The sequence below is a fragment of the Pan troglodytes genome, chromosome 11 (genome assembly GCF_028858775.2).
Source record: "Pan troglodytes isolate AG18354 chromosome 11, NHGRI_mPanTro3-v2.0_pri, whole genome shotgun sequence".
NCBI lineage: Eukaryota > Metazoa > Chordata > Mammalia > Primates > Hominidae > Pan > Pan troglodytes.
In genome coordinates this window covers 22,529,097-22,542,910 of record NC_072409.2, presented here as the reverse complement: position 1 = coordinate 22,542,910, position 13,814 = coordinate 22,529,097, and the positions used below count along the sequence as shown (strand labels likewise).

Here is a 13,814-nt window from a genome sequence, read left to right as displayed (position 1 = left end):
AATTTCAAAAAGAGAATAAAAAGTTTGGGGTTGCAATTTTTTAAAGGGCTACAGTGAAGTCTTCATTTATAAATTGACATTTGAATAAAGACTTGAAGGAGAGGGAGTGACCCATGTGAATGTCTGGGGGAAGAATATTGCAGGCAGAGATTACATATACTATTTTATATTTAGCTCATACTTACAATTGTGCCTTGTTGTATATGGGGTGAGTGAGCCGATATGGTTAGGCTTTGTGTCCTGACCCATATCTCATCTTGAATTGTAATCCTCATGATACCCATAGGTCAAGGGAGAGACAAAGTGAAGGTAATTGAATGGGGGGCAGTTTCCTTCATGCTGTTCTCATGATAATGTGTTCTCACAAGATCTGATGGTTTTATAAGGAGCTCTTTCCACTTCCCTCCACAGGTCTCTTTCCTGCCACCTGTGAGGAAGGCGACTTGCTTCCCCTTCACTTTCCACCACAATTGTAAGTTTCCTGAGACCTCCCAGGCCATGCTGAACTGTGAGTCAGTTAAACCTCTTTCCTTTATAAATTACCTAGTCTGAGGCAGTTCTTTATAGCAGTATGAAAATGGACTAATACAAGAGTGAAATGGGAACCCACTCCCTGCCCTACAGGTGGGAGCCTGAACTGGTGTGGCCAATTTCAAGGGCAAATCTTGGTAATACTAAGTGAAATTGCATGTGTGTATGGCCATGGATGTAGGAATCCTACTCTTGGGTATCTACTCCAGAGAAAGCCACGCACAAGTCTATCAAGAGACATGCATGACATATTTATTCATAAGATACGTGTGGTAGTAAGGAAGTAGATTAATCTAAATGTCTATTACCAAAAGGTTGGGTAAATTAAAAAGAAGAGGGTGATCAATACAAAGCAGAATTATAGTCAGAAGACAAAAACTAGATGCACTTGGAGGAATAAGGTTAAATGTTAAAAACACAGTATTTATTGAATAAATTAAGAAATAAATAACATGTATAATTTTATTTGTGAAAATTAAAAATGTATATTTATATAAAACAACAAAATATGTGTTAAGCTTGACTGTATATCTAAGAAACATCAAATATGCTAGTCTGGATGTTTTGAGGAACAAAGGGGAAAAGGGGAGGGAGAGAAAATAAATAGAAGATAAAATACAAAGTAAAATAAAACAAGTATGAGGCCTTGAAAGAATCGGGATAATTACCATGAAACAGAGTAAGATTGACTCAATTGTATGCTTCATCTAAGGTTGAAAACAAAAACAAAAACACAAACAACAAGACAGTTGAATATAAAATTATGCAGGTAGTATATAAAGACGAAAAATAAAAAGTTCAGACTAAAAACTAGAAAGAGACATATAGATCATATTTGTGTGTGTGTGTATATGTGAGTGTGTGTATATGTGAGTGTGTACATGCACACTCACACATACATTTCCAGTTGGTGGTATATAGGTGTTTTATACTGTTTTTAGAACTTTATTTATTTTGTGTATTACCACACTGAAGCTCTTTTCTTACAATCAGAGACAAGGAAAAAAGGAAAGAAAAAGTGCCTAAAGGCATCTATATTTCATTTTGACATTTTCCTTTTTAATGTCATAACATATAAAAATGTAAAGTGAATTAAAAAGATATCAAGCAAAGAAAAAAGCTGATGAAATTATTAAACCAAATAGTCAAGAAAAGGCAAAGGCCTAACTTGTTTACATGCATACCTCCTGATTATAAGACCAATACACAGGCAAGCTTGACTGCCTCTTAAAGCTAGTTTTTGCTGCATTGTTAACTGCTTCTCTAGCACATATCAAATTCAACATTTTACCCAAGCTCATTAGTTGAAAGACTAAATATGGAGCCTTTGGTTCTCTCCTAAAAGGGCCTCATTACTATGACTAAAGTTTAAAAAGAGTATCATTACTAAGCCTGCAAAAATGGTCATGCCAATAATGAGATGGAAAAATCCAGACATGTGGTGCTTTCTAAAGAAATAATAATTTTTTTAAAAGGGTAATTCCCTGATGTCAAGGCTTGGCCATTTTTAACCTCCACAAGCTATTTAAAAGATCAGACTTTTGATCCTAAATCAAGAAATCCAGTTTAGACCCTTGCAATTTTGCTGCCTTGGGTCACTAAAACATAGGCTGTAGCTATCCTGGAATTCCAAGAAATTCACAAGTATAGAGCACTTGGTCCTAAGAGATGTTGGCAGACCTTTGTAAAATAAGGATGAAAGCAACTTCATCCCAATACTTCTTATGGTACCCTTTGGTAGAGACAAAGTCTACCAGGACTGTTCTGGGCTGAAAACTCTAAAAATTATTTCAAACTGATGGTATTTCCTTTTTCTTAATAATACACGTATCACATTTTTTCTCATCTTTCTGTAACAATTTTTCTCCTCTTTCCCCTCCTTCCTCTCCTCCTCCTCTTTTTTCACCTTTTGCTTCTTCCTTCTCTTCATCTCCCTCATCCTTCTCCTCCTTTTCCTGCTCCTCCTCCCTTTTCTTCATCTTCTTTTTATGTCTTCTTACTTGTTTTTATTACTTTCTTCTTCATCAGAAAACTAGCTTCTAACTGACTCAAATATGTTTCAGGAAGTAGTGCTGGTTTTCAACAAAAGAGTTATTATGATGTCACCATTTTCATTATTTTAACAGACATATATTGAATATCAACTATGGCCAATAACTAGGCATACCATTTTCATAGACATAGCTACATCCTCAGATGCATTCTGTCCCCAAGATCCTAATTTTATAAATGGAAAAACCAATGTGCATTGTGTATTTCACGTGGGGTAGATTGTATGTTAAATTCTTTATTTAAATCATTTTATAAAATATTAAGAACACGCTACGTATTATATCTAGTTAGACCATGATACAGATGAAAGAATTGCACTTCAATAGTATACTACATTTCACAGTTCACAGAGTTAGAAAAAGATATATGTATATCAACTGAATCCAGATTTGTCTCATGCCAAAACAAGTACTCTTTCTACTAGTAATTGCATTGCCCCCAAGAGATTGAAGGGAGATAAATAAAGTGGCAGAACTAGGTTTAAGACCAACTTATATCAAGTATAATTGACTTTCTACTTTAGTGCATTGATACTTCTCTATAATCTTATTTCAGCTTAACATGGAATCATACATTATTTTTGACTTCCAGACTTTGAAATTTGTTCTATTTGTTTCTTCAGCTGGGCAATGTAGGAAGGCATGTTATAGTAGATAAATACCTTCCAAGAATATACACTTTGTAAAAAAAATATTGTCAACATTAGTATGAACTCATTATAAAATGATGGCTGGCAATTTTTGTCCCAGTGGCATATGGAGGAAATTCAGTTCAATTCAAGAAACATTTATTGGTTGGGTGCAGTGGTTCACACCTGTAATTCAAGCAGTTTGGGAAGCCAAGGCAGAAAGATTGCTTGAGCCCAGGATTTCAAGATCAGCCTGGGTAACTTGCCCAGACCCTGTGAGCTGTGTTAATGTCACTGCACTCCAGCCTGGGTTACAGAGAGAGACCCTGTCTTAAAAAAGATTATGGAGCATCTGTTATGTGAAAGGCACCATGAGTCTTTCAGGATACAAAAATAAATAAATACATAAAACTATCTCTGATCTCAAAACAAAATACACTAAAACAGAGAATCACAATTAAATGTACCCATGCTGAGTTAAAGTTAAGCCCCGGGAGCTTTGCCAGCATAGCAGAGGGGAGCCTACATGTGCAAGGTGAGAATGAAGAGATGGGAAGAGTGATTATCTAGGGAACACGGTTGATGTTGAAACATCAATAACAAGAAAAAGTCAACTGGATGGAGAAGAGAACAGAAAGCTCTCAGAGGAAGTACTGGGAGCAGAGGCCTAGGGGCGAGAAACATGTGGAGAATTTAGAGGATGGTGATTAGATTGGTTCATCTTGAGCTTAGAGGTCTTGTGGAAGACTAGTGTGAAATGATAAGTGGAGGTTTTTCCTGTAAGGCCCTTTAAGTGAGACTGAGGGACCCAGGATGAATTCTCTGGACTGAGGATGGGGTCATTGTGAATTGGGATTGCTATTGGGAGCCAAGAATCAGCAGTGTTCTCCTTTCTGTATTGTACATAAGAGAAATCTGCATCCCAGAGAGAGAAAGTGACTTTCTCCAAGTCTCACATCTAGTCAATTGGCAGAGCCATTTATTCAGCCATTCAATAAATATAATAGTTATTAAGTGCTGATGATGATAAGGATACTGCAAGACCCACAGTGTTCTACCTTCTAGATTTAGCTACCACTGAGCATTTAAAAATAACTACCATGTATTGAGCTTTTACAATGTCCCAGAAATAGTAATGAGCTGTTTAAGTGAATTATCTTAATTTTAATAGAATTATCTTAATACATAATAGAATTCTTTAATAGAATTATCCTAATTTTAATATGAAAATTATCTCACATTCCCTACTTACCACTAGATTCTAAACTTGTAAGAATGGGCAACCTGTCTTATCTCATTTCATTGATGTATTTTCAGAGCCTAGAACTGTTCCTGGCATGTAGTAAGGGCTCAATAAATATTTCCATTAAAAAGGCCCCTATTAATTGGCCACTTTTGTTAAACCCATTTTTTCATTAAGATTAAATAATCCTTCTGACTCTCAGGCCAGGGTTCTTGGCTCTGAGCAAATCTTTCCTCTCCTCAGCACCCATCCCATCTCTCTTCACTCTCTGGGAAGCCAGATAAACAACTGCAAATATAATCTCATTTTCAAAGAGCTTGATCTTTCCTCCCAAGGCCCTGACATAATCCGCCAGATGTGCAGGAAGGCAAATGTGTTTCCCAGAAGCCTCTTCTAAGCAGGAGGCAATAGTTCCATGGTATGGCTTGCAGGTGGTACCCATTCTAACATCAGGGAGACAGAACTTGGAGGGAAGGTTTCAGCTTGGGACAGGATGGGAGAGCCCTGTGGGGGAAGATTCCCAGGGAACTGTGGAAAAAAACACTGCAGATGAATCTGAGGGTGGTTACAAGGACCCACCTCCAGAGGCTGCGGACCTGATGTAGAGACAGAGATGTCATCAACCCTTCCAGAGTGAATGCTGTGTGACTGTAACTTTGTGCACATGCTACTCTTTAAGCCCTCTGTAAGATTCATCTGTGACCCATGGCTGCTTACAGAATTCCAACCCACAATTGGTACCACTTGATCTCCCCAACTCCACCCCTTACTGCGTCCCACATATGCCCAGCCCACCCTCACAATCCTCTCCACCAATCCTTTGACTTTTCTTTGAATAGTATATTTAAAATACTAAAAATGCATTTGGAATCTATGTAGTTATATGATCTCAAAGTTGGAAAGAAGCTAAAAGGTCGCTGAGCCCAATGTCCCATTTAGTGCAGAAAAAAAGCCCTTTGAAGTGGCTTAAATCCTGGATGGTTAAAATGATGTGAACAAAATCAATGTTTATTAAGGAAATGTTTAGTTTTTTCTGATACATGGAATAAGTACACCTCAGAGCCAAGACGGAAAAAGAGGGAATCTTTGGTAAACAAAGATTGACTGAAACAGCAAGGTTTTTTTTAATTTAACTGTGCATTAAGCTGGTCATTGAGTGAAAAATTTACAAAGCAATGCACAAGACTTCATAAGTAAATGGAATACTTTATATCATTATAATTATAATGTTCCTTGACCTCTTTCAACACACACAAAAAAACCCACAGAAGTTCATTAAAGTGGCTAAAATATACAGGACTAAAGACGATTAGAATTTATTGAATTATCAATAGAACACATTAGATTTTTAATTTTATCAAGCTGTTAGATATAAAGTGGTCTGTCACTGTTGTTACGTTTGTTTCTGTTTTGGATTGTTCATTTTTACTTTTCCCTTATTACTGATGAGGTAAATCATATTTTTATATTTTTAGGCCATTATAAGCCATTATGTTTTCTCTTCTGTCAATTGGCTATATATAACCTTGGCTCATTTAAATTGACATTTTTATTGATTTTTAAGGTTCTCCATATATTATGGGTACCAACCTTTTATCTATCTTTGAAATACTTTACAATAAAAGATTTTTAAAAGACTTACCTGTAACAATCTCATTATTTATTTTGCCCAAGAGACATATACATTGTTACTATTTTCTTTTTTGTCATTGAAGAAGATGATGATGAGCAATAAGTAGCAAGTTCATTACATAGGTCACATCCCTGCAATCTAGATTCATGGATGGATGAGTCCGCATACACCCACTTTTTTCACTGAAGGAAGAGCCCCAGTTGCTGGTTCTAGAGATCTCCTTCATCTTATCATCTTTCTTTGAGGAGTACAGGTTGCTTGTGAATCCACTAACACTGAGCCTTTGGGAAGAGGAGTAGGAGAAATAAAACCAGAGACTAATTAAATTCAGCATATCTTTGTTTTTTGTCTGTTTTTTTTTTAAATATAATTTTATCTTATTTTTTGTTGAAGTACAATCAATAAATATTGCTCAGTATATATTTAAGGTGCACAATGTGATAATTTGATAAATGTGTACATTGTGAAGTGATCATCAACATCAAGCTAATTTATACATCTGTCACCTTCTTTCATGTGTGTGTGTGGTGAGGATACATAAGATCTACTGCCTTAGCACAATTCAAGTATACAATACAGCCTTGTTAACTACAGTCACCAACATTATTATGCTATGTTTGAGATCCCCAGAAGTTATTCGTCTTACAGCTGAAAGTGTGTACATTTTGAACATCTCCCTATTTCTCCCACCTCCTACCCTTTGGCAATCACCTTTCTACTCTGCTTCTGTGAGTTTGACATTTTTACATTCCACATGTAAGTGAGACCATGCAGAATTTGTCCCTCCGTATCTGGTTTATTTCACTTAGCCTAATATTCTTCACGTTCATCCCTGCTGTCGCAAGGCAGAGTTTCCTTCTTTTTTTCTGGCTGAATATATTTCATCGTGTATATATGCCACACTTCTTTTATCCATTTATCCATTGACAGACACTTTGGGCGTTTCCATATCTTGGCTATTGTGAATAATACTGCAATTAATGTGGGTGTGCAGATATTTCTTTGGCATCTTAAGTGCATTTCCTTTGCAATGGAATTAATAGCCATAAGTGGGATTTATGGAGCATTTTTTTAGTGGTTTTACTATTCATTTTTTGAGGAACCTCCAAACTGTTCACCTTAATGGCCATGCCAATTACACTCTTACTAATAGTGTAAGGGTTCCCTTTTCTTCATACCCCCAATAACACTTGCTATCTCTTGTCTTTTCAATAATAGCCATCCTAACAGGTATGAGGTAATATCCCAATGTGATTTTTATTTGCAATTCCCTGATGATTAGTGCTGTTGAGCACTTTTTAACATACCCATTGGTCACTCATATGTCTATTTGTGAGAAATATCTATGCAAATCTTTTGCCTATTTTTAATTGGCTTGTATGTTGTTATTTTGTTTTGTTTTCTTCTTAGAGTTTTGCTAAGTTTTATGAATTTTGAATATATTTTTGATATTAATTCCTTATCAAATGTGTAGTTTGCAAATATTTTCTCCCATTCTGTGGATTGTCTTTTCATTTTGTTGATTGTTTTATTTGCTGTGCAGAAACTTTTTAGTTTAATATAGTCCCATTTGTTTGTTTTTGGTGTCTGTGATTTTTTGTGTCATATTTTTAAAAATCATTGCCAAGACCAAAGAGATTTTTCCCTAAGTCAAAGAGCTTTTCCCTTATGTCTTTGAGTAGACATTTTATAATTTCAGGTCTTACATTCTTTAATTCATTTCTAGCTACGTTTTGCCTGTGATATAAGATAAGAGTTCAGTTCTATTCTTTTACTTGTGGATATCCAGTTTCCCAACACCATTTATTTAAAGACTGTACTTTCATCATGGTGTATTATTGGAGTTTTTGTCAAAGACATGACCTTATAGGCATGGGTTTATTTCTGGATCCTGTATGCTGTACCATTGGTCCATATGTCTGTTTTTTTAATGCCAATGCCATATTTTTGCAATTACTATAGGTTTGTAATATAGTTTGAAATCACAATGTATGATTCCTCCAGCTTTGTTCTTGCTCAAGATTGTTTGGTCTATTCAGGGTCTTTTGTGGTTTCACGTGAAGTTTAGGACTGTTTTATCTATTTTCATGAAAAAAATGCCATTAAAATTTTTATATGGATTGCATTGAATCTGCAGCTCGCTTTGGGTAGCATAGATATTTTAACAATATTACTTATTCCAGTCCATGCACATAAAACATCTTTCCATTTAGTTGTATCTTTTTCAACTTCTTTAATCAATATCTTATAGTATTCACTGAACACATCTTTCATTTCCTTGGTTAAAATTTTTCCAAAGTCTTTTATTTTATTTTTTGATGCTATTGGTAAATGACAATATTTTCTTAATTTTTTTTCAAATAGTTTAAGGGTATATATAAATGCAACTGATTTTTGTCAGCATCTCTTAATGAGGACACTGAGGAAGGGACAGAAGAACTGATATATAAGCAATAACTGCAATAAGAACACAAATTTTCTAGACAAATTGAGATTTATAATTTGCAAAGCACTTCATATTATTAGATCTTATCTCATTGGATCTTCCTAGAAATAGACTTAGTATTTTCTCTTTTTCACAAAGAGGGAAATCAAGGTTTGGAGGAGTGTCTAACTAAGTTCATACAGCTATCAATTAGCAAGGCAGGGGTTCAAAATTATTATCTTCTAGTCCTAGATCCTTTTGTCTGTTATTTGAGGGCAGATATATTTTAATGAATTGGCATATAAGCTGCCTATGCTAGAGCTTCAATTCACTAACGGAACCACAAAATACATTTTATAGTGTAAATTGCTTGTCCTGTTAAAATTGCATTTACTTTCCCAACTTTTAAAAAGTGAAAGGATGAACACAAAAGCCAGTAAATTAAAAGTAAAATTCTCTGCAAGCTGACCTGCTACATGAGAGTCCAGATGTTCATCACCTACTATTAAAGGCCATTTACACAAGAATTTCTTTGCTCCACACAAGCAACCACGTGAATTATCATTGTAATAATAATAATAATAATAATAATAATAATAATAATAACACTTGCTTTATTCATTCTTCACTAACGAGCCCTGGTACAGAAGCCAAACAGAACATTTTACTTCCCTCAAATACACATTTTGATATATGTATTCTTTTTTCTTAAGAGTTGTCATGAGTCCTTTAAATTGTCTGAAAGAGACTTCTAGGATAATGACAGCCAATACAGGCTAAATTTTGCATTGTTACATTCTCACAAACTGTCACCAAATGCCTGGTTCTGTGAGGCCTTTGTTGATCTTGGGGTCCACTCATAATGCTGCCCTTCAGAACCTGAATAAATTCAGATGCTCAGCCACAGCTTCCAGAATCCATTTCTCTCAAGTCCCATGGTCCCATGGTAAATATCTTTTTTTTTAATGTCCCCTTTTCATTTTATTTTTGCTTATTGAAATACCATGTTAAGATTTGGCTCAAATAAAAACTTAAAGCCTTTTTCCAATACTGTTCCTTCCCTTTTGCATGTGCAAATGTCACTCTGTAACTCATTGCCATCAGCACACTATACCAGCTGCTTGGGAATGCTTTACCTGCCCTGTGAGCCTGGAAGTTGCTTGAGGGAAGGGACTGATACATCAGAGACAGCCTTTTGTAAGCCTGGACTATGTTCATGTTAATGCTCTTGCTCTCTGTTAAGGGCCAGAGTCATATATGCTGCAGAGGATGTGCTGTGTTTTCCTGCACATGGCTGGGGGCGGGGATGCAGCTTCTGTTGAGGCTCTGAGTAGCAAGCGATGACCATAAAGGCATTTTACCACACCCTTCTCATCACCTCAGCAATCGGAAACACTGATCCCAAAGGAAAGACAATCATAGAGCACTCAGGGCAAAGAGACAGAGTGCTCACTCATTCAACAAATATCTATTGGGCATCTTCCATGTGCCAGATACTGTCTCAGGGGCTGGGGACAGGAGGCTAGAGGAGGGCACAAGACTCATGGTGCTTATAATGAGAGGATAGATATAGACAATCCATCAAATAAATAAGTGAAACGAGACACATGTTTAATGGGAGAAATCATATAGAAAAAAAATTAAATAAGATGACTATAGTTAACATTGATTTGATTGTACATTTCAAACTAGCTAGAAGAGAATAAGTTGAATGTTTCTAGCATAATGAAAAGCTAAATATTTAAGGTATTGGCTATCCTAATTACCCTGATTAGGATTATATGAAGGTATGAAATTATTACATGTACTCCCAAAATATGTACATCAAATATGTATCAATATAAATAAATAATAAAGCAGAAAAAGGAGACAAGAGTTCAGTGGGAATATTATATAAGGTGGTCAGAAGGGGCTTTCTTGAGAAGATGTCTTTGGAGCAATGACCTGAAGAGGTGATGAAGTGATCCAGGCACCTATTTATGGTACCTTACCTCTAGTCAGAGGAATGGCGAGTGCAGAGGCCCAAGGAGAGAGCAAGCGTAGCATGTTGGAGGAGGGACAAAGAGTCTAAGATAGTTGATGTGGAAACAGAAAGGAAAAGGTTATTGACATCATGGGGAGGCAGATTGGAGAGGGATTTGTAGGCCATTTTAAGGACAGACTTCCAGTCTGAGCAAGTTGCAAAATTTAAGAGAGTTTTAAGCTAAGGAGAGCTGTTATCTGATTTATGTTCTAAAAAAGCTGCTCAGTCTTCTGCCTTGAAACTAGGGGAATGGGGTAGCAGCAAAGATATTATTAGTTAGGAGGCTTCTGCACTAATCTAGCAAAATACGATGGCATCTTGCTGTGGAAGGGGGATAAATGGATTGATTCTATATTCATTAACGGATTGGAGATGGTAGAGGGATGTTGAACAAAAGAGGTCAAAGGTTACTCTAGCAACTGCAGGTTAGAACGGGCACTTCATGAGGTGGGGAAAACTACTAGAGAGCAAGTTTGTTTATTTGCTGTATATGTGGAAGATAAAAGGTTGGGTTGTAGTCATGTTAAGTTTGGGATGCTGATTAGACATACACAAAGAAATACTGATCAGGCAGTTCATTTAATGAACAAATCTGAAAGTCCAAGAAACAAGTCTGGGCTAAAAAATAAAACATTTTATATTTATCTGCAATAAGAATGCTTTTTCACCCAAAAATATTAAGCCTAGATAAGAAAGTGTCCAAAGACGAAGACCTGGGCATTTCAATATTAAGAATTCCAAAGAAAACTAAGGTGTGAGCAGAAAGAACAAGAAAAACAAGGAGAGTTTGATGTTGTGGAAATAAGCGAACATAATATTTTAAGGGAGAGCCATTATAAGGTGGTTATAGCTTCTCAAGAAAATATAGTTGGTTGTTTAGTCCCTTAAGGCTGCTGCATCTCAAAACAGCGTGACAAAGGTAGGATAGAAAAATGGAAAAAGAAATGTGTCTATCAACTTCCTTCTCTGTTCCTGTTTTCCATTGACAAAAGTCTTCCTGGTGGGTAGATTCCTGGTTTGACTCTACCAAGTATCATCCAGGTGAATGTGAAAAGGGTTTTACCACCCAGCCTGTGTATGCGGCCAGAGGCTCCATGGATCCTATCAAGACTGGAGCTGCTCGGGCTCTAACTGCGGTGGTCCTGATGGAGGCCATGACCAAAATTAGTCCCTCACCCAGGAAAAGGTGAAAGCTGGGCTTTGTAACTGTCAGGATAGTTTGAACCACCTGTGGTGCTATTCTGGATAGCAAACAAGGCAAGTGGATGAGCTTCAGGACGCATTTAACACCAAGTAGATATGGAATGTGTTTAAACTTGGTCAGTTTCCTCTGTGAAGGGAGGAGAAGTCATTCGTTGCATTGCTGTTTTCTTTCTCAATTCCACCAAAACAAACTCTTACTTGTCTTTCTTGCTTAGTCATATATCGTGTCTTTCATAAAGCGTTTCTAAACAATTTCAGCCTTTCTTCCTCTTTTCTATCTCAGTGCCCGAACTGGTCAATCAAGGATTTTATTTTCAATTTTAAAATTCTGGGAATCCAGGTTTGATTCTACCAACTATCAGCCAAGTGAATCTGAGTAGACCACTCTTCCTTTCTTTACATCATATCAATTTAGTACTTTGTGTAAGCTAGAGGAAATTATATTTGCTTGCAGTATCACCTAAGAAGATCATTAGGTTACCACAGGTGATAATACTTGATAAACCATAACATTGTGTCCATCATCATCATCATCATCATTCTATCTTTGTTTCCTGTGATTGAGACCTTGAGGCCAAGAATGACGCGTCTTCTTTTATCTGTCCCCCAAATTTCTAGTGCAATGATAAGCCACTCAGTGACAACTATTGGCCTAAACAAACTTGGAAAAGAAAAAAAATACAAATCCTTTGCTTCAAATTCTTTGTGGAACTTGGTTAGCCATAAATAAATAAATAAGCCTATGAAAATAAATTACAAATCCAACTGTGTGCCTTGCCCTGAACTCTGTGTTTGACGTTAAAAACCAAGCCTCCCTCTTTTAAAATTGAAATATGAAACATTATGTGTGCTTATTTTTTCCCTTTTAAATACAGAGCTGTGGTTGCAGAAATAATTTAATATACTGCACTGCATTTCCACTGCAAGTGTGCCAATTCTGATTACATGTTTCCAGATGCCCTTGTTTGTTGTGGTTCTTTCACTAGTACCTGGCCAAGGAGCTGAATGGCTTATCTCTATAGGTAGCTCTGGCCAGCAACACTCAGCCAATAGGTGCTCTATGTACAAAGAGCACCCGCAGGATCATTCACCCTGAGGTCAGCATTCTGGAGTCCTCTGGACTCCCAAGCTCAGCACCTGTACTTTATGTTTAAGAGCCAAGAAATTGAGGAAGAAGTTGAACTGGCCAAGATAGTCCAGCAGGCAACAAGCCTAAAACAGATTTAATAAAAGATCTCATTCCTTTCCACCATGTTTTTGTGAGATATTTCATGGGAATTGCCACTTGGGAGGTGCATGCAGCCAACCTGGAGCATGGCCAACCACAAGCTTAAGGCTTTCAAAGGCTGACTCCTGGTCTATATGCAGAAAACCTCAAGGAGACTGCTCCCAAAATTCTCCAGCCCATGACCTTTTTGCAACAGTTTGAGAGCGGGCACTAGAAAGTATATTGTTTGAGTACATAGATTTACATTCTAATTGAAATGCAACGATTTATTCACTATTACCTTGGACAAGTCCATTTTTCTCTGCAGGCCTCACTCAGTATTCCCATCTCTAAAATGAGAGGCCTCAGGTATCTAAGGCATTTTGCAGTTATACTCTTTTGTAATATGCTCTGTGGAGTCAAACAACTGTGTTATATAGCAAAAACAAAACAAAACAAAAACCCCCCAAAAAAAACAGCGCTCAATTTTGAGCCACACATCCTGGGTTCCTATCGGCTGTAGTTTTTACTACCTTCTGGCTACATGATTTTACCCAAGTTTTCCCCTCCCTGAGCTTCAGTTTCCCGAAATATAAAACAAAGAAGGAACTGAGCAAACACACCAAGCTCCATTTTGATATTCTGGCATCCTAGTTCACTGTACTCCTTTGTTTTATATCGGACAGCAAGGCTGTATCCTATACCCCATCATCTGCCACATCTAGAGAAAAAGAAACCTGTGAAAACTTCCAAGGGGCAATCAGAGATGCTCTCTTTAAACCCTCTCACCTCAGAAACGCTCGAAGTTTGAACTTCTCTCCCATAGTCCCTTTGCTCAGGAGAAAAGATTAAGGCATAGTCCTAGCTAT

The 13,814-nt window shown here is 36.8% G+C and overlaps 2 long non-coding RNA genes across 3 annotated transcripts in view; one reads left to right on the top strand and one right to left on the bottom strand.

Moving 5' to 3' along the window:
- LOC107976760 (uncharacterized) overlaps positions 1 to 3,600 on the top strand; it is a 157,682-nt gene extending 154,082 nt beyond the window's left edge. Inside the window, exon 3 of one of the 2 annotated variants that reach the window (XR_010148578.1) lies at positions 412 to 3,600. This is a non-coding gene — a long non-coding RNA (uncharacterized LOC107976760). The remainder of the gene's footprint in view (positions 1 to 411) is intronic. The other variant, XR_010148579.1, reaches the window with a different exon arrangement.
- LOC107976876 (uncharacterized) overlaps positions 1 to 13,814 on the bottom strand; it is a 37,057-nt gene that overhangs the window by 10,113 nt on the left and 13,130 nt on the right. The window contains exon 2 of the long non-coding RNA XR_001721164.3: positions 6,097 to 6,368. This is a non-coding gene — a long non-coding RNA (uncharacterized LOC107976876). The remainder of the gene's footprint in view (positions 1 to 6,096; positions 6,369 to 13,814) is intronic.